The 21,304-nt window shown below is 39.1% G+C and overlaps 1 long non-coding RNA gene across 2 annotated transcripts in view; it reads left to right on the top strand.

Annotated features, from left to right (window-relative positions):
- The window catches only part of LOC135229190 (uncharacterized), a 150,099-nt gene extending 129,024 nt beyond the window's left edge, over nt 1–21,075 (top strand). For both annotated transcript variants that reach the window (XR_010319963.1, XR_010319962.1), the window contains exon 3: nt 19,842–21,075. This is a non-coding gene — a long non-coding RNA (uncharacterized LOC135229190). The remainder of the gene's footprint in view (nt 1–19,841) is intronic.
- Nucleotides 21,076–21,304: the final 229 nt, after the last annotated feature.

Below are 21,304 nucleotides of genomic sequence, written 5' to 3'. Positions count from 1 at the left end.
CTCCATTTAGGATGATGCTGGGTATTGGCTTTGTATCAATACCCTTTATTATGTTGAGGAATTTTCCTTCTATTCCTATTTTGCTGAGAGTTTTTATCATGAGTGGGTGTTGGACTTTGTCAAATGCCTTTTCTGCATCAATTGATAAAATTATGTGGTTCTTGTCTTTTTTTTTATGTGGTGGATTACATTAATTGTTTTTCTAATATTAAACCAATCTTGCATACCTGGTATAAATCCTACTTGGTTATGGTGGATTATTTTTTTGATATGTTGTTGAATTCTATTGGCTAGAATTTTCTTGAGGATTTTTACATCTATGTTCATGAGGGATATAGGTCTGTAATTTTCTTTTTTTGTGTGTGCTGTCTTTAGCTGGTTTTGGTATCAGGGTTATGCTGGCTTCATAGAAGGAGTTAGGTAGTACTCCGTCCTTTTCTATGCTTTGAAATACCTTCAGTAGTAGTGATAAGTCTTCCCTGAAAGTTTGGTAGAACTTTGCAGTGAAGCCGTCAGGGCCAGGGCTTTTTTTTGTTGGGAGTGTTTTGATTCCCTTTTCAATCTCTTTTTTTGTTATGGGTCTATTTAGTTGTTCTACTTCAGTTTGTGTTAGTTTAGGTAGGTAGTGTGTTTCTAGGAATTCATCCATTTTTTTCTAGGTTTTCAAATTTGTTAGAGTACAATTTTTTGTAGTAATCTGATATGATTGTTTTAATTTCAGTTGGATCTGTTGTGATATGGCCCATCCCATTTCTTATTTGGATTCTTGGTTTCTTTTCCTGTATTTTTTTAGTCAGTCTGGCCAATGGTTTATCAATTTTGTTAATTTTTTCGAAGAAGCAGTTTTTGGCCTTCTTAACTCTTTCAATTGTTTTTCTATTCTCTAATTCATTTAATTTTGCTGTAGTTTTTATTTTTTGCTTTCTTCTGGTGCCTGACAGTTTCTTTTGTTGCTCTCTTTCTGTTTGTTCAAGTTGTAGGGACAGTTCTTTCATTTTGGCTGTTCTTTAATATGTGTGCCTTTATTGATATAAATTGACCTCTGAGCACTGCTTTCACCATGTCCCAAAGGTTTTCATAGGAAGTGTTTTCAGTCTCGTTGAATTCTGTGAATTTCTTTATTCCCTCCTTAAGGTTTTCAGTCTCGTTGAATTCTGTGAATTTCTTTATTCCCTCCTTAAGGTCTTCCATAACCCAGTCTTTTTTGAGCAGGGTATTGTGCAGTTTCCAAGCATTTGATTTCTTTTCCCTGGTTTTTCTGTTATTGATTTTTACTTTTATGGTCTTTTGTTCAGAGAAGATGTTTTGTAATATTTCAATGTTTTGGGTTCTGCAAAGGCTTGTTTTATGACCTAATATGTGATCTATTCTAGAGAATGTTTCATGTGCACTAGAAAAGAAATTATAGTTTGCAGCTGTTGGGTGGAGTGTTCTGTATAAGTCTATGAAGTGAAGTTGTTTAATTGTAGCACTTAGATCTTCCGTGTCTCTGTTGAGCTTCTTACTGCATTTCCTATCCTTCACCGAGAGTGTTGTGTTGAAGTCTCCTGCTATAATTGTGGAGGTGTCTATCTCACTTTTTAATTCTGTTAACATTTGTTTTATGAATGTTGCGGCCCTATCATTGGGTGCATAAATATTTAATATGGTTATATCTTCCTGGTAAATTGTCCCTTTAATCATTATGTAGTGTCCTTCTTTATCCTTTGTGGTGGATATAACTTTAAATCCTATTTTGTTGGAAATTAATATTGCCTCTCCTGCTCTTTCTTGATTGTTGTTTGCTTAATATATTTTTATCCATCCTTTCAGTTTTAGTTTATTTGTGTCTCTAAGTCTAAAGCGTGTCTCTTTTAGGCAGCATACAGACTGATCGTGTTTTTTTATCCAGTCTGCAACTTTCTATCTGTTTATTGGTGAATTTAGCCCATTTACATTAAGTGTAATTAGAGATAAGTATGAGTTTAGTGCTGTCATTTTGATGCCTGTTTTTGACAATTTCATTTTTCCATTTACTTTTTTGTGCTGAGTTTTTCTTTGTAGAATGTGTGTTCCTCCTTTTTATAGTATTTGAATTTATGTTGGTGAGTCGTTATGTTTATCTTGGTTTTTATTTTGAAGTATGGAATTGTTAGACCTCGTTGTGGTTACCTTAATATTTACCCCGGTTTGACTAAGTAAAAACCTAAGTTGTTTAACCCTGTATCGCCTTGGTTTCCTCTCCATATGTAAGATCTATGCCTCCTGTATTTAGTCCCTCTTTTTTAACTATTGTAATCTTTTACATAATCACATCAATGATTCCATGTTTTGAGCAATTTTTTTTAATTAATCTTATTTTGTTTTTGTGATTTCCCTATCTGAGTTGATATCAGGATGTTTTGTTCTGTGATGTTGTGTTGTGTTGGTATCTGATATTGATTTTCTGACCAAAGAATTTCCTTTAGTAATTCTTGCAGTTTTGGTTTGGTTTTTGCAAATTCTCTAAGCTTGTGTTTGTCTGTAACTATCTTAATTTCACCTTCATGTTTTAGAGTTTTGCTGGATATATGATTCTTGGCTGACAGTTTTACCTCTTTGAGTGCTCAATGTTATCCCATTGCCTTCTTGCCTGCATGGTTTCTGCCGAGTAGTGCAAACTTATTGATTCTCCTTTGTAGGTAGCTTTTCGTTTATCCTTGGGTGCTTTTGAAATTTCTCTTTATCTTTGGTTTTGGCAGGTTTGATGATATGTCTTGGTGATTTTCTTTTGGGATCTATCTTGTATGAGGTTCATTGAGCATCTTGGGTAGATATCTTTTCATCTTTCACAATGCCAGGGAATTTTTCTGCCATCAGATCTTCCACTATTCTCTCTGTATTTTCTGTTATCCCTCCCTGTTCTGGAACTCCAATCACACGCAAATTATTCTTGATAGAGTCCCCCATGATTCTTAGGGTTTCTTCATAGTTTTAAATTCTATTTGATTTTTCTTCAACTATATTTGTGTCAATTGCCTTATCCTCCAGCTCCCCCACTCTGTATTCCGGTTCCTCGAGTCTGCTCCTCTGACTTCCTATTGAGTTTTCTGATTCTGTGACTTTATTGTTAATCTTTTGGATTTCTGAATGCTGTCTCTCTATGAATTCTTACAGCTTATTAATATTTTCACTATGTTCTTGAATAATCTTTTGGATTTCTTCAACTGCTTTATCCGTGTATTCCTTGGCTTTTTCTGTAGATTTCCTTATTTCATTTCTGAGCTCATTCCTGATGTCTTGAAGCATTCTGTATACAATTGTTTTATATTCTACATTTGGCAATTCTAGGAATGTATCTACATCCGGGAATGATTTTGATTCTTTGATTTGGGGCAATCATGGTCTGCTTCTTCATGTGATTTGATGTCGACTGCTGTCTCAAAGCCATCTATAAGGTATTGTAGTGTTTTTTCTTGTATTTGCTCACTGAGTCTTATCTTTTTGTTTTGTTTTGTTACAATACACCCAGACGGGATAGTAGATTGTGGTATCGTGATTGCTGTAGCTTTTGAACCACTTACATCCTGTTACCAGCTTTCCTGAGCTGTTACCAGGTATATAAGTGTATGAGTCCATTCTCTATTCTTGAATAGAATCGGCTCAGGTGTCCTGATAGCTGGTCACATAGTGTGTGGTGTAGGCTCTCACCTATTATCTTAGAGGAGTAGTGGTGATGGTTGTATGCACCAGTTTCTATTAGTGGCGGGGGGTCACATTTCGAGGAGGGCAGGATGCTGACAGCCTTCCTTCAAGTGTCAGTGAGGTAGGTGTGGTTGTATTCTCTAGAGCGCTCTGGTGGGTGGGCTCTGCAGCTGTATCTTAGGCACCCAATGCTTGGGTAGACGTCACTATTGTCAGACCCCTCTAGCAGGTGGCTAGGTGGTGTGGGTGGAGTCTCAGCACTCAGTTCGCTGGTGTGGATCAGCGAGGGCTCTGTTTAGTAGGTAGAGAGGTATCTGACCTCCAAAACTTGCCTTTCCAGTGCTGAGCTAAAATAATTATGGTGAGATCTCTATCAGAATCGCCTTTGCATTATAATAGCCACCTAGTTGCCTGTAGGGTGAAAGCTAGAGACTATGGGTCTCTTAATGCCTGGATGGAGTTGATTCTGTATTGTTATTCCAGTTTAGGGAAGTCAGGGAAGGATTTTTTCTTTGATTGTTAAATGCTGCTTTTCTCAGGCCAGGGGAATGGGTTAGAAAAGAAAGAAGAAAAAAAATCCAGCAGTGCACTTCACTCTCTAGCACAGAGAATTCCAATATTAATGAAGCTGGCTGGGGCAATGAGGGGTGGAATCAGATATATAGAAGAGAGTAGCCTGGCAAAATATACAAAGTTTACTCATGTTGTTTGGTGAGGACTGTTTTTTCTGAGATTCCAGAGCATTGTGTAGCTTGTGTGTGCTGGCTGGATCCCTGCTGAGACTGTCCCAGAGGATTAGGGCTGCGTCCATGCTCACACCGTCTCAGGAAGCCACAATCAGCTCCCCCACACTTAGTCCCAAGCCCAGCACCAAGGTTTCCTTTCTGGGACGCTGCACTCCAGGCTCCAAAACCAGTCGCTGCTTCCCCGTGGTTTTTCATTTCCCTGTCAGCTGCGTCTGTGTGGAGCCTGCGTGTGCTGCCTGGGTCTCCTCCGAGGTTCTTCCTGAGGTTAGGCCTACATCCGTGCTTCCCTGTCTCAGTAAGCCACAATCAGCCCCACCATTCTGGGACCAGGGAACCGTGAGGGCTCAAGGCTGTGGCGTGGGACACTGGCTCCGGAAGCGGTCCCTGCTGCAGTGTGGCTTTTTGCTCCCCTGTCACTCAGGTCAACTCCTTAGTTCTGTGTTTGATGGTCAGGGTTTGTAGATTGTCCTTTATGTAATTGATTCACTTGTTTTTTCAAGTCTTTGTTTCAAGAGAGATAAGCGGAAGCTTCTACCTAGTCAGCCATCTTGGTCCTGCTCCTGTGTCTGCCTCTTTATGTGATTTGATATTGACTGTTGTCTCTGAGCAATCTGTAAGTTATTGCATTAGTTTATTTTATGCTTGCTTTTTGTATCCTAGCTTCTTGCTTTGTTTAGTTTTGGTATACCCAAATAAGCTGCTTGAGTGCGCTAGGTTGATTACTTTCACCTTTGAAGCTCTAATGTACTATCACCAGATGGCTAGCACTGTTACCAGGTGTATGAGCCTAGGAGTTCATTTACTTTTCTTGTATGGATTCAACTCAGGTGCCCAGGTAGTTGGTCATAAAGTGTAAGGTACAGGCTCTGTCCTACAGTCTTAGAGGGGCAGGGGTTATTGGTGTAGGCAGAATCATCTGGCTGCAGTAGGGGGTCAGAGTCTGATCAAGGCATGGGGCTGACAGCTGTCCTCTGAGTGTCTGTAAGGAAAGTGCATCCCTGTTCTGTAGAGCACACGGGTGGGTTCTGCAGAAGGGCGACGGGTACCCAATGCTTTTGGTTGTAAGTTCTGGGAGGTACTACTTATCCTTGGAGCCCTGTCACAGGTGGCTAGGTATTATGGGTGGAGCCACCAGTCCTTAGGCCCCTGATGTGGGTAGGTGAAGACCCTGTTTAATAGGCAAAGCGGTGTCAAACATCAAACACCCATCTTTCCACCGTCCAGCTGAAACAGTTGCAGTCTGGCAACAAGGGCCTATTCTCCTGAAATGGGCCCACACAGGTCCATGCTGGGGTGAAAGGTATTCAAAGCCCATGGACCATTTGTGCCTGAACAAGAGCTGCTTCTGTCCTGAGCTCCCCAGCTTAATTGAGCTGGCAGATTATCTTTCCCCCAGTTGTGAACTTATACCTTCTTCAAGGATGGAAAAATGGCTCAGAGTGGTACCAGGGCCTATCTCAGGCCCAGGGAAGTTGACAGCCACTGAAGCCGGCTTGGGGGCTGGGGGCGTGGTAAAATAAACACAAGTAACTAGCTTTCGCTGAGAGTGCTGTTCTTCTCTTATTCTGGAGGTGTGAGTAGTCTGTGCAACTTGCTGTCTTTCCCTGAGCTAAACACCTCTGGAACGCTACTGCCAGCCCTGCTGCAGTCGCTCCAGGGAACGGTGCCTGAGAGTTCCTGGCTATTCAGGTCCAGTAACTCCTCTCCACTTCTGAATAGTCTCTCCCTCCCCCTGCCATTGAGTCCGTTTTCTAACTTTGCCTTTTATGTTCGGGGCTCCTAGCTTGTCATAAATATAATTGCTTCACTTGTTTTTTCGTGTCTTTTTTGTAAGAGGGATCACTGGCAGCGTCTCACTACTCTGCCATCTGGGCCTCGCCTCTCTAATATAATCAACAATTTTTTTAAAAAAGAAAAAAAAGAGTGAAACCTGTAGAAACAACAAATAACAGAATGAGATCCACAGAAAAACTAGATATTGGAGCTATCAGACAAAGACACTGAAATAACTCTATTATGTTCATAGAAATAAAGGCAAGACTTAGAAATTTGGCAAAAAAACTAGAAACTACGAAAAAGATCAACTTAGAAAGTCATCTGAAAACTATAGCTGAAGTTAAAATCTTAATGTATGTATATAACAGCAGATTAAAAATGCTGAAGAGAGATTTAGTGAACTGGAAGATATGTTGGAAGAAAATAGAGGCACAGACAAAAGAAAAAATGGATATAATATAAAAAGGAATAAGATACAGAGAATATAAAGAGAATATCTAGCATAAGATACTTTAAGAAGGAAGAAAAAGAATGAGGCAGAAAAACTGAGATTATGGCTGAGAATTTTCTTCAAATGATTAAAGATATCAAGTCACAGATCCTAGAAGACTTACAAAACCCAAACCAAAAAAAAAAAAAAAAAACCCACGGCCGTCGAGTCGATTCTGGCTCAAAGCGACCCTACAGGGTAGAGTAGAACTGCTCCACAGAGTTTCCAAGGAGCGCCTGGTGGATTCGAACTGCTGACGTTTTGCTTAGCAGCCATAACACTTAACCGCTACGCCACCAGGGTTTCCTTATAAGACCCATGTAGGGTAAATACAAAGAAATTCATAGTAGGACTGCTGAAGCTAAAGACAAAAAAACCCACAAAAAACAAATAATTTAACACTACAAAAGAATGGAAGAGATTATCTTTAAAGGACAAAAAAACTGACTGATGACTTCTCTACAGAAATAGTGAAAACCCTAAGACAATAAGATGATATATTTAAATTATAGAGAGAAAATACATGGCAACCCAGAACTCTATGCTGAGGAAAACATCATGAATGAGCAAAGACCTTTTGTTTTCAGACAAACAAAACCTAGATAAGTTAACATCAGCATGCCCACATTAAAGAAAATTCCAAAGGTATTCTTCAAGCAGAAAGAAAATAAGGTGAAAGGCTTAAGATGCAAGAAGGAATGGAAGTTAATGAAATGGGTAAAAATAGAGGATTGCTGACTGCATAACATAATAAGAATAGACTTTATTGGGTTTAAAATATGTAAGAAATTAAAATGTATGATAACTACAGCCTTTTGACTTTTATGGCTTTATGGTCAGGAAACATGCTGTGTAATATTTTGATGTTTTGGATTCTGTTAATGCTTGCTCTGTGGCCTAATACGTGGTCTATTCTCAAGAATGCTCCATGAGCGTTAGAAAAGAAAGTTTACTTGACTATCATTGGGTGAAGTGTTGTGTTTAAGTCTATGAGATCAAGTTGGCCGATTGTGGTATTTAGATCTTCCGTGTCTTTATTGAGCTTCTTTATGGATATCCTGTCTGTCATCAGAAGTGGTATGTTGAAGTCTTCTACTATTATTGTGGAGCTATTTCTCTTTTCAATGCTGTTTGAGTTTGTTTTATGTCTTTTGGAGCCCTGTCTTTGGGTATATAAGCATTCATTATGATTTTGTCCTCCTGGTATAAAAAAAAAAATTTTTTTTATTGACCCTTTAATCATTATATAGTGTATTTCCTTTTCCTTTTTGGCAGATTTTACTTTAAAGCCTGTTTTATCAGAGATTAATATGCCACTCTTATTTTTTATTGTTGTCTGCTTGATATATATATATATATATATATTTCCATTCTTTGAGATTTAGTTTTTTTATGTCTTTGAGTCTATGGTGTGTCTCTTGCAGTCTGCATACAGACGGATCATGTTTTTTAATCCATTGTGCTACTCTCTGTCTCCTTATTGGTGCAATTAAACCATTTACATTTATTGTAATTATTCATAGTTTTGAGTTTAGTGCTGTCATTTTCGTCTTTTTTGTGTATGTCTTGTTGACATTTTCCTTATTCCACTTAATTTTCTCTGTTAAGTCGTTGTTCTTTGTGCATTTTCTTTCCATCCTCTTCATTTTTGTTGCCTTTGTATTTACTGCTAATTTATTTTTTTCTGTGCTGAATCGTTTTTCTTTTTAGTCTGTCATCTTTTTCCTTGTTGTTGCTTTTGTATTTGCCGAAAATTTTGTTGTCCTTGTTTTTTTTTTTATTTTAATGTGTAGGATTGTTAGTTTCCTTTGGGTTACATTAACATTTACCTCTGTTTTTCTAAATTTAAACCAATCTTTTATTTCTTTATATCGTCTTGACTTCCTCTCCATATGAAAGATCTATGACTACATTATTTAGTCCCTCTTTTTTGTCTTAATGTTGTCATCTTTTACAGATCAATGTCTCGGTTTCTATATTTTCAGTGTTTTAGCTTTGATTTATTTGTGATGTCCCTATGTGGCTTGATATCTGGTAGTTCTGTCCCGTGTTCTAGTCTTGGGTTGTTAGCTGATGTTATTGATTTTCTAACTGAAGAATTCCCTTTATTATTTCTTGTCATATTGGTTAGGTTTTTAAAAATTCCCTAAACTTCTACTTATCTGGAAATGTCCTAATTTCACCATCATATTTGAGAGACAGTTTTGCTGGATATATCATTCTTGGCAGGGAATTTTTTTTTTTTTTTCCTTCAGGGCTTTGTATATTCCTTCTTGCCTGCATGGTTTCTGCTGAGTAGTCAGAGCTTAGTCTTACTGACCCTTCTTTATAGGTGACTTTTTGTTTATCCCTAGCTACTCTTAGTTACTCTTAAAATTCTCTCTTTATATTTGGTTTTGGCAAGCAAGATTATAATATGTCCTGGTGACTTTATCTTGGCATCTACCTTGCGTGGGGTTCAGTAAGCATCTTGGATAGATATCTTCTTATCTTTCACAAGATTGGTGAAGTTTTTAGCCAAGAAGTCTTCAACAATTCTCACTGTGTTTTCTGTTATCCCTCCACCACCCGCCCCGATTCTGGTGTTCCAATCACTCTTGATAGAGTCCCGCATAATTCTTAGAGTTTCTTCAATTAAAAAAAAATTACTTTATGTGATTTTTCCTCAAATAAGTTGGCGTCAAGTGCTTTATCTTCAGTCTCACTAATTCTGACTTCCAGTGCCTCAATTCTGCTCCTCTCATTTTCTATTGAGTTGTCTAATTCTGAAATTTTATTGTTACTCTTTTGGATTTGCTTGCTATCTTTCTATGGACTCTTGCAGCCTGTTACATTTGTCATTATACTCTTGTATAACCTTCTCAAGTTCCTCTATTGTCTTATCTGTGTGTTCCTTGGCTTGTTCTTCGTTTTGCCTGATCTCCTCCTGGATCTCTTGAAGAGCTCGGTCTCTTAATCTTTTAAATTCTACCTCCGGTAATTCCTGGAATTTCTCTTCATTTGGAAGATTTCTTGATTTGTTGTTTTGGGAGCTTCCTGAATCCGTCATGGTCTGCCTCTTTATGTTATTTGATATTTACACTTGTCTCTGAGCCATCAATAAGTTATTATATTCGTTTATTTTATGTTTGCTTACTGAGTCGGAATCTACTTGATGGCACTGGGTTTGGTTTTTTTTTGTTGTTGTTGTTTCTTTTTTGGTGTACTGCGTCCTAGCTTCTTGTTTCATTGTGATATGCCCAAATAGGCTGCTTGGGTGAGCTAGTTTGATTACTGGCACCTTTGAAGCTCTTACATCCTGTCACCAGGTGATCAGAGCTGTTACTAGGTATGTGAGCCTAGGCGCCCTTTTAGTTTTCTTGTATGGATTCAGCTCAGGTGTCCAGGTAGTCGGTCACGAAGTGTGTGGTGTAGGCTCTCACCTACAGTCCTACATAGACAGGGTTGATTGGTGTAGGTACAGGTGTCTGGCTACTGTGGGGGGAATGACTGCCCCTGAGTGTCTGGGAGGAAAGCTTGTCCCTGTTCCCTAGAGCACATAGGTGGGTGGGTTTTGCAGCCAGACCATGGTCACCCAGTGCTGTTGGTTGTAAGGACTGGGATTCACCACTTATTCTCAGACTCCTGAATTGGGTGGCTAGGTGGCATGGGTGGAGCCACCAACTCTCAGGTCACTGATGTGGGTAGGTGAGGACCCTGCTTCATTGGCAGAACGTTGTCAAATATCACGAATCTGCCACTCCACTTTATAACTGATACAGTTGAAAATAGGCTTCAGGTATATACCCTGTTGTAGTGTGCTAATGAGGGCCTACGCTGTTGAAATGGGCCCACACAGGTCTATGCAAGGGTGAAAGGCATTCAGAGTCCTTGGACCCCTTATGTCTGTGCCTTCCCTGAGTTCCTGGCTTCGGGAAGCTGGCAGATTATTTTTTGTTGTTTGTTCCTGCTCCAGGGCATGTGATAGTTCCTACTTCGGGCCCAGAGGACCCAGAAATAGCCGAAGCTGGTCCAAGACTAAAAACAGAGAGGGAGGAAGCAGGTAAATGGGAGAGATGTTCTTCCCAAAGGGGATGATTTTTGATTTGTGTGGCATTTTAGATGCATGTACTTATCTTTTGCCAACTTAGCACTGCTTTTCACTGGTTCTGGAGGCTTGTGTAGACTTTCCACCACTCGGTCTCTTCTGATGTGGAAAACATGTCCCGAGCGTCACTGCTTGTGTCACCGCACATGCCATCCGATCCAGCCTGCAGGGTGCTGGTTTCTGCCAGGTCGGTCTGTCAAACTCTCACTGCTTCTGAACCATATTCCCCTCCCCCGCCACTAAGTCCAATTCTGTAACTTCACCTTTGATGTTCAGGGCTCCTAGATTGTCATATATAATCGATTTACTTCTCTGGGTCTTTGTTATAAGAGGGGCTACATAAAGCATCTGACTACTCTGCCATCTTGGCCCCACCCTCTACAAGAGACATTTTTCATCACATTCCTGAATCTGACACTATCACAGAAACTTATCTCTGAGAAAATGAAATAGGGATGAGGCAGTAGGCAGAACAAACCCGTTGGGTTGGAGTCGATTCTGATGCATAATGACCCTATAGTTCAGAGTAGAACTGCCTCATAGGGTTTTCAAGGAGCAGCTGTTGCATTTGAACTACTGGGCCAGAGTATATTTGGAGCACTGGTGGTGCGGTGGTTAAGAACTCAGCTGCTAACGAAAAGCTTGGCAGTTCGAATACATTAGCTGCTCCATGGAAACCCTGTGGGAGCAATTCTACTCTGTCCTACAGCATTGCTATGTGTTGAAATCAATTCACTAGCAATGGGTTTGGTTTTTTGGTTTACATACCTACATGAGTAAAATTTGTCTTGAATCTCTAAACTTAATTCTAATGTAAGAATGAAATTGTAGCACTTCTCCATAAAGGTTTATCTTAAGTCATCAGGATGAAAACCAAACCCACTGCCGTCAAGTCGATTCTGACTCATGCTGACCCTACAGGACAGAGTAGAACTACCCGATAGAGTTTCCAAGGAGCGCCTGGTGGATTTGAACTGCCGTCCTCTTGGTTAGCAGTCGTAGCACTTACCCTCTGTGCCACCAGGGTTTCCTCATCAGGATAAGGCTGTGCTAATTTATTGGGTACCTTCAGGAATTATTCATCAGTTATATTCACGTTAAGAAGGAAAAAAATATCAGAAGGAACTTCATACATCTTCACCCTTCATTTCATGCAAGATTCAAGTGTGTCAGTGATGATGGTTATGTGAAATTGATCCCTGGCACTCAATACTTCTGGAGCATTTCTGTCATTTACTTGTTTTTTTTAATGCTTCTGCAACAATAAACTGCTTGATAATCAGTATTTGGCAGTGTTTGTTTTATTGTGTTTTCAAAATATTCTCTTATGTAAATATCTTGTTAATAGCTGGTAGAGATCCATGCATGTCTGTAAATTTACTACTGAATCTTGGAGAATTGACTCGTCAAATGAAAATGATGCAATATATTATTATACATAACAAACGTAAATATATGGTCTGTGTTCACATTTTGTTGACGACGTTTTAACCTTCTGTTCTGGTGTCTCCTTTTTGTGACTGGTCTTCAGCAATATTCTCTATGGCACCTAGAATCTGAGTGTGTGATTCCAGGATTGCACTCGTTGCTATAGCACGTGCTTCCCAGTGGGTATTAGAAAGACATTTTAATGGTGATCATTGCCTATGAACAGCTCATCGGTGAATAGAGATGGCAAAAAATTTGTAAAATATCTGAATAGAAGAAAAAAATCATTTTTTTGACAAAAATCCATTGTGATACATCCTACAAAATTAAGTGAATATGCAGCACCTTGGTATGAACATGGCGTATTCGTTACATTCCAGAATTTTCTGTTGCATGCCTTTATAATGCAGTGACATTTCCCAGCATTGTCATAGGATTGGTCTCTGCACTTAGAAAAATCAATTTTGCAAACTTCGCCTAATTAGTGAAACACTTGGTTTGCGATGTCTTTGAGGGCTAATGCGATGTGTTCTCCTGACTCGCTTGGTGCATGTTATGCCTTCTTTCCCTCAAGTTTCTTTGATTTGTAATGGAAGTGTCTAGCTTGTTCCTTTTATGCCATTGTACCTTTGGAAGCAGATAACTTGTGTCCTAGATTTCACAGATGAAGAGAGATTTTTGAATTTTGGACTTGGACTTGATTTAAGACTTTTTCTATGCTATGACGGGATGAGGAAACCCTGGTGGCATAGTGGTTAAGTGCTACGGCTGGTAACCGAAAGGTTGGTAGTTCGAATCTGCCAGGCGCTCCTTGGAAACTCTATGGGGCAGTTCTACTCCGTCCTATAGGGTCGCTATGAGTCAGAATCGACTGGACGGCAGTGGGTTTGGTTTTGGTTTGTGATGGGATGAATATGTTTTCCATTTGCAAGAATGTGATTTTGGGGGAGTCAAAGGGTAGAATGTCATGGATTGAATTATGTCCCCCCAAAATGTGTGTATCAACTTGGATAGACCATGTGAGGTTGTCCTCCATTTTGTGATGGTAATTTTATGTTGAGAGGATTAGGGTGGGATTTTAACACCTCCCTGATCGGAGATACAGGGAGTTTCCCTAGGGTGTGGCCTGCACCACCTTTTATCTCTCAGGAGATGAAGGATAGAGAGTTGGGGACCTCATACTACCAAGAGCAGAGCATGTCCTTTGTACCCGGGGTCCCTGCGCCCGAGAAGCTCCTTGACCATGGGAAGATGGAGGACAAGGACCTTCTTCCAGAATCAACAGAGAGAGAAAGCCTTCCCCTGGAGCTGACGTCCTGAATTTGGACTTGTAACCTACTAGACTGTGAGAAAATAAATTTCTCTTTGTTAAAGCCATCCACTTACGGTATCTGTTGTGGCAGCACTAGATGACTAAGGCAGCGATGATTTTAGCTTCTGTTTTGGTGTTTCCTTTTTGTATCTGGTCTTCAGCAATATTCTGTGTGGCGCCTAGAATTGTACTTGTTGCTATAGCATGTGCTTCCCAATGTGTATTAGACATTTTAATGCTCAATCATTGCCTGAATGTGTTTTAAGAACAGCTCATCAGTGAGTAGAGGTGGCAAAAAGTTTGTAAAGTAACTGAATATTAGAAAAAACATCAATTGCTTTTAGACAAAAAAAATCTATTGTGATAAAAAAACATCCTACAAAATTAAGTGAATGTGCAGCACCTTGGTATGAAAAGGGCATATTAATTTCATTCCAGAATTTTCTGTTGTATGCCTTTATAATGCAGTGACGTAATGGCAGCATTGTCATAGGATTGGTCTCTGCACTTAGAAAAATCAATTTTGCAAACTTCGCCTAATTAGTGAAACACTTGGTTTGCGATGTCTTTGAGGGCTAATGCGATGTGTTCTCCTGACTCGCTTGGTGCATGTTATGCCTTCTTTCCCTCAAGTTTCTTTGATTTGTAATGGAAGTGTCTAGCTTGTTCCTTTTATGCCATTGTACCTTTGGAAGCAGATAACTTGTGTCCTAGATTTCACAGATGAAGAGAGATTTTTGAATTTTGGACTTGGACTTGATTTAAGACTTTTTCTATGCTATGACGGGATGAGGAAACCCTGGTGGCATAGTGGTTAAGTGCTACGGCTGGTAACCGAAAGGTTGGTAGTTCGAATCTGCCAGGCGCTCCTTGGAAACTCTATGGGGCAGTTCTACTCCGTCCTATAGGGTCGCTATGAGTCAGAATCGACTGGACGGCAGTGGGTTTGGTTTTGGTTTGTGATGGGATGAATATGTTTTCCATTTGCAAGAATGTGATTTTGGGGGAGTCAAAGGGTAGAATGTCATGGATTGAATTATGTCCCCCCAAAATGTGTGTATCAACTTGGATAGACCATGTGAGGTTGTCCTCCATTTTGTGATGGTAATTTTATGTTGAGAGGATTAGGGTGGGATTTTAACACCTCCCTGATCGGAGATACAGGGAGTTTCCCTAGGGTGTGGCCTGCACCACCTTTTATCTCTCAGGAGATGAAGGATAGAGAGTTGGGGACCTCATACTACCAAGAGCAGAGCATGTCCTTTGTACCCGGGGTCCCTGCGCCCGAGAAGCTCCTTGACCATGGGAAGATGGAGGACAAGGACCTTCTTCCAGAATCAACAGAGAGAGAAAGCCTTCCCCTGGAGCTGACGTCCTGAATTTGGACTTGTAACCTACTAGACTGTGAGAAAATAAATTTCTCTTTGTTAAAGCCATCCACTTACGGTATCTGTTGTGGCAGCACTAGATGACTAAGGCAGCGATGATTTTAGCTTCTGTTTTGGTGTTTCCTTTTTGTATCTGGTCTTCAGCAATATTCTGTGTGGCGCCTAGAATTGTACTTGTTGCTATAGCATGTGCTTCCCAATGTGTATTAGACATTTTAATGCTCAATCATTGCCTGAATGTGTTTTAAGAACAGCTCATCAGTGAGTAGAGGTGGCAAAAAGTTTGTAAAGTAACTGAATATTAGAAAAAACATCAATTGCTTTTAGACAAAAAAAATCTATTGTGATAAAAAAACATCCTACAAAATTAAGTGAATGTGCAGCACCTTGGTATGAAAAGGGCATATTAATTTCATTCCAGAATTTTCTGTTGTATGCCTTTATAATGCAGTGACGTAATGGCAGCATTGTCATAGGATTGGTCTCTGCACTTAGAAAAATCAATTTTGCAAACTTCACATAATTAGTGAAACACTTGCTTTGCAATGTCTTTACCAGTATGATTTTTTAAGCTAGTAAATGTGATAAATCACCACACAGGTTTTCTATTTGTTGGAGATACGGATCTTTAAACAATACTTAGCTGGCCTGTATGAGAAGGCTCAGAAGTGGAATCCACAGACAAAATAAAATATCGAGCTATACTTATTTCACTGACAGTAGTTGATTGAACTTCATCACTTATCAAGATTATAAATTTTTACACATTATTTTAGAATTATAGGATGGATTGCCCTTTCCTGTGTTACCGTATTTTGAGATGTGACTTGCTAAAAATAGATCAAATGAGCAACAAGTTGAAGCCAACTTTAAAATTTTCCATTTCGTGGGGACCCAAAGACTTCATTTCTTTTTCACGAAGATAGTCCCCATTCAGTGATTGTTATGACAACAACGACACATTACAAAATGGCTTTTCAATACTGATGTTCATTAATTTGTGATTCCAGTTCATAAATTAAGCCAGAACAATGTGTTTGGTTTAAATATGACAACATGATCTCTGTGAATTGAACTATTTTCATGTTTACTGATCCTATTCAATTTGCACCAATTGCTAAATTCATCTGTAACAATTCAAGAATTAAATGAGGATGACAGGTTTGTTTGGTTGGTAGGTTTGCAAACAAAACAATACAGGGAGCTGACTGATGGAGATTTCAGCAGCCACTCCCTCTTATAATTTTCATCATTAACTTTGCACTCTAGAAAAAATTCTGGCTACAGAACTTTGTTTACCATCCAGGAATTTTCAACACAAATTTACAAGAGGACAACTGTGATGTTGACAATCACTTGGGCCTCTTTTGATCCAGTAATTTACTTCATTGGAAGAAAATTATTCCACAAGGCAGGATCTGCATTCCTGTTATTTATGGGGTCTGCAGATGTGACAATTTAATATTCTTAGTTTCACTTTCTAGATCATTACTAATTTTTTTTTTTTTTACTACAGCAAGAAATAGTTTCAGAATTTGGAACAAATTCTGTTATATTTGTATTGCCATCGTTAATTTCAGCACTAGTGGTACTAGTAGGATGATTCCCACCCATTAAGCACGTACCTTTAATGGAAAAAGTCTCTTCTGATTTATTACATTCTAAAAACGAATTTTGGAATAGTGTTCAGGGATTCACAAATCATTTTCTTTTTATCTTCTGCAGGCTTCCATTTTTGCACTGCACTTAGTTATTGCCGTTTCATTTTGCCTGGATTGAAAATTATGTCACTTTTTAAATTTGATTCTGCCATAACAATAAATTTGAATAATAAAAAATAAATTTATAAAACCGGAAGTTTATAAAATAAAATTTACTTTAGAATTTAGACATTAACACAAAAAAATTTATATTTGAAAATTAAATAACTCATTGCTGTGGATTAAATTTTAACTAACAGTGACCCTATTGGACAGAATAGAACTGCACAGTTGGGTTTCTAAGGAGAGGCTGGTTGAGACCTTTTAGTTTCAGCCAGGCTCTTAACCACTGTTCCACCAGGGCTACATTTGAAAATTAGTAAGTAAAAACGTTAATTTGGACCATGAGATTTTATTCTTGACGTCTTAGATAGTCCAAAGAAATAGTACATGATATCCTTCTCCATGGACTAATTCCTTCTGAAAACAGGTCCAAAGTATGTAGGATGTAGTCTAGCCATCTTTGCTTCTAGGCTAGGGTACATTCTGGTTATACTTCTTTCAGGATAGATTTTTTCGTTCTTTTGGCAGTTCATGGTATATTCAGAATTCTTCACCAACACAATTAAAAGGCATCAGTTCTTCTACGGTCTTCCTTATTCATCAGCCAGCTTTCCCACACATACGAGGCCACTGAAAACACTGTGGCTTGGATCAGTTGCATCTTAGTTTTCAAGGTGATGTCTTTGCTTTTCAACACTCTGGAGGTCTTTTGCGCCGATTTGCCTGATGGCAATGCATCTTTTGATTTCTTAACTGCTGTTTCCATGGGTGTTGATTGTGGATCCAAATAAAATGAAATCCTTGACAACTTCAATCTTTTCTTCGTTGATCATGATGTTGCTCATTGGTCCAGTTGTGAGGATTTTTGTTTTCTTTATGTTGAGGTGCAATCTCTACTGAAGGCCGCGGTCTTTGATCTTAATCAGTAAGTGCTTCAAGTCCTCTTATCTTTTAGCAAGCAGGGTTGTGTCATCTGCAAAATGCGGGTTGTTAATGAGTCTTCCTCCAATCCTGATGTCGTGTTCTTTGTATAGTCCAGCTTCTCAGATTATTTGCAGATTAAATAAGTATTGTAAAAGGATACAACCCTGACACACACCTTTCCTGACTTTAAACCACGCAGTATCACCTTTTTCTGTTTGAACGTCTACCTCTTGATCAGGTTCCTCATCAGCACAATTCAGTGTTCTGGAATTCCCACTCTTCGCAATGTTATCCATAATTTGTTATGATCCAAGCAGTCAAATGCCTTTGCATAGTCAATAAAACACAGGTTTAAACATCTTTCTGGTATTCTCTGCTTTCGGCCAGAATCAATATGACATCAGCTGTGATATTCCTCCTTCCATGTCCTCTTCTGAATCCTGCTTAAATTTCTGGCAGTTCCCTGTCAGTGTACTGCTGCAGCTACTTTTGCATGATTTTTAGCAGAATATTACTTGCATGTGATATTAATGATATTGTTTGACAATTTCCACATTTGGTTGGATCACCTTTCTTAGGAATAGGCGTAAATATGGATCCTTGCCAGTTCACAGGCCAGGTAGCTGTATTCCAAATTTCTTGAGATCAGACAAGTGAGCGATTCCAGTGCTGCATCCATTTGGTGAAACATCTCAGTTGGTATTCCATCAATTCTTGGAGGCTTTTTTTTCTCACCAATTCCTTCAGTGCAGCACGGACTTCTTCCTTCAGTATCATCGGTTTCTGATCATATGCTACTTCCTGAAATGGTTGAAGGTCGACGAATTTTTTTTGGCTTAGTGACTGTGGGTATTACTTTCATCTTCTTTTGATGCTTCCTGTGTCATTTAATATTAATGGCAACTCAAGGGTTGAATTTTTTCTTCAGTTCTTTCAGCTTGAGAAATGCTGAGTGTGTTCTTCACTTTTGGTTATCCATCTCCAGATCTTTACACATGTCATTATAATACTTTTTCTTCTCAAGCCACCCTTTGAAATCATCTGTTCAGCTCTATTACTTCATCATTTCTTCCTTTCACTTTAGCTACTCGACATTCAAGAGCAACGTTCAGAGTCTCTTCCGACATCCATTATGGTCTTTTCTTTCTTTCCTGTCTTTTAAAGGACCTCTTGCTTTCTTCATGTGTGATGTCCTTGATGTCATTCCACAACTCACCTGGTCTTCAGTCATTAGTGTTTACCACATAAAATGTATTCTTGAGGTGGTCTCTAAATACAGGTGAGATATACTCAAGGTCATACTTTGGCCCTTTTGACTTATTCTACTTTTCTTCAGTTTCAACTTGAACTCCCATATGAGCAATTGACAGTCTGTTTCACAATCAATCCCTGGCCTTGTTCTGACTGATGATATGAGTTTTCCCATCTTCTCTTTCCACAGATGTAGTCAGTTTGATTCCCGTGTATTCCATCTGGTAAAGTCCACGTGTATAGCTGCCGTTTATGTTGGTGAAAAAAAAATATTTGCAGTGAATGAGTCACTGGTCTTGCAAAATTCTTTCATGAGATTTCTGGCATCATTTCTATCAGCAATGCTGTATTTTCCAACTACTTTTCCTTCTTTGTTTCCAACTTTAACATTCTAATGACCAGTAATTATCAATGCATCTTGATTGCATGTTTGATCAATCTCAGGCTGCAGAAGTTGTTTAAAATCTTCAATTTCTTTGTCTTTGGCATTGGTGGTTGGTGCATAAATTTGAAGAGTCATATAAACTGGTCTTCCTTGTAAGTGTATGGATATTAGCCTATCAGTGACAACATTGTACTTCAGGCTAGATCTTGAAATATTCTCTTTGATGATTAATGTAACGTCACTCTTTTGACTCTGGTGGAATATCCATGTTTGTAAGACTGCTCACAGACTGTTTCACCAGAGAGTTTTCTGGTACTGCAATATCTACCACTAATCTCTGTGATCCCTGTGAATTGGCAAAATAAGAATAGTGGTATAGATTTCTTCCAAATACAGAAAACATAATTATGAAAATGTTCTTGCTATTGATTATGTTCTTTACCAATCCGTTCCGATGGGTTTTTGATAGTTCACTTGAAAAATGAGTCGAAGGTACTGTGATGTGATTGTTTACTTTGTGTGGCCTTTCTAGCCATGGTCTTATAACATCTACCCTGGTACTTGGGCAGGACTGTGTGATAGGGTAATTGTGGCTCACCAAGGGGATTGTTTAGTTTTCACTTCAAAGAGAACCAGTTCCAGAGCAAAGAGGAGGATTCAACTCCCATCAAGGAAGAACAGCCAGGAGCTGAGCATATATTATGGACCTGAGATCCCTGCACTGAGAAGCTCCTAGAAGCAGGAGACTGAGATAGAGAGAGGAAGCTGGAATCCTGAAGACGGTAAGATGCCATGGCAGGAGAGACCAAGCAACAGGGACCCAGCTATAGGAGATGATGGCCCAGGGAGAAGGAAAGCTGAGTGCCTTTGGAGAGAGGCCCAAGGCCAGGCAGAGGCACACCTATGAGCACAGGAGGGAAGAGGCTGTCCTGATAGAAGAACTGTATTCTGAGTGTCTTTGAGCCTGAGTTGTAACTGTTACTTCCCTAATAAACCCCATAATCATGAATATGGACTGTGAGCTCTGTGTGGCCATTGCAAAGAATTATTGAACCCAGCAGAGAAGTAGGGAGTGCTGTGTGAGGAACAGTTGGTGTCAAACTTAGTGAAGATGGTGGAGAGAGGATAGTTTTTTCACCAATGCCTTCAATGCAGCTTCGATTTCTTCCTTTTATACCATCAGTTCTTGATCTTATGCTACCTCTTGAAATGGTTGAAAATTATCCAGTTCTACTGCAGTACTATATTAATATCAGACAAATTATACTTCAGAAAAAGGAGTATTATTGGGAATAAGTAGGGACATAACATAATAAAGGTTCAATTCTCCAAAAAGATACAACAATCCTAAATGTGTACATATTTAACAACAGGGCTCCAAAATACAAAAACTAATAAATCTGAAAGGGGAAATGGACAAATATGCATTTGTAATTGGTATCAGTACTTTTCTATGAATAATTACTAGAGCCCTGCTAGTTGAAGTCCAAGGCGTCTGTATGAACCACTCATGGATGTCTATGTGTCTGTGTATGTATGTATGTGTGTATGTGTGTATGTATGTATATAGTATAAAGACAAGTAATAAAGAAATAAACATAGAGTCCTTGGGAGGTGCAAACGGTTAATGCATTCAGCTGCGAACCAAAATGTTGGAGGTTTAAGTCCACCCAGAGACACTTCGGAAGAAAGGTTTGGCGATCTACTTTTGAAAAATTAGCCATTGAACTGACACACTTGTGTGTCAGTACTACTCTGACACACATGGAGGGAGGGGTCACCATGAGTCAGATCAGCTTGATAGCAATTGAATGATTTTTTTATTCATTCTGCCAGTGTTTGTCTTTTAATTGGTATCTTAGGCTGGGTTCTTTAGAGAAGCAAAACCAGTGAGAGATATATATATATGTATTCATATATAAATAGATTTATATCAAGGAAATGGCTCACGAGATTGTAGAGGCTGGTATGTCTCAAGTCCATGGGTCAGGCTGGTGGCTTCTCCTGACTCACATAGATGCAGGGACTGCAGAACTCAAGATCTGCAGGTCATACAACAGGTCTGTGGCTCACAGGCTGCAAAGGCTGACA

This window comes from Loxodonta africana, unplaced genomic scaffold, assembly GCF_030014295.1.
Source record: "Loxodonta africana isolate mLoxAfr1 unplaced genomic scaffold, mLoxAfr1.hap2 scaffold_128, whole genome shotgun sequence".
Taxonomy (NCBI): Eukaryota; Metazoa; Chordata; class Mammalia; order Proboscidea; family Elephantidae; genus Loxodonta; species Loxodonta africana.
Note: the sequence above shows the minus strand (reverse complement) of the source record. Positions and strands in the feature narration are given on the sequence as shown.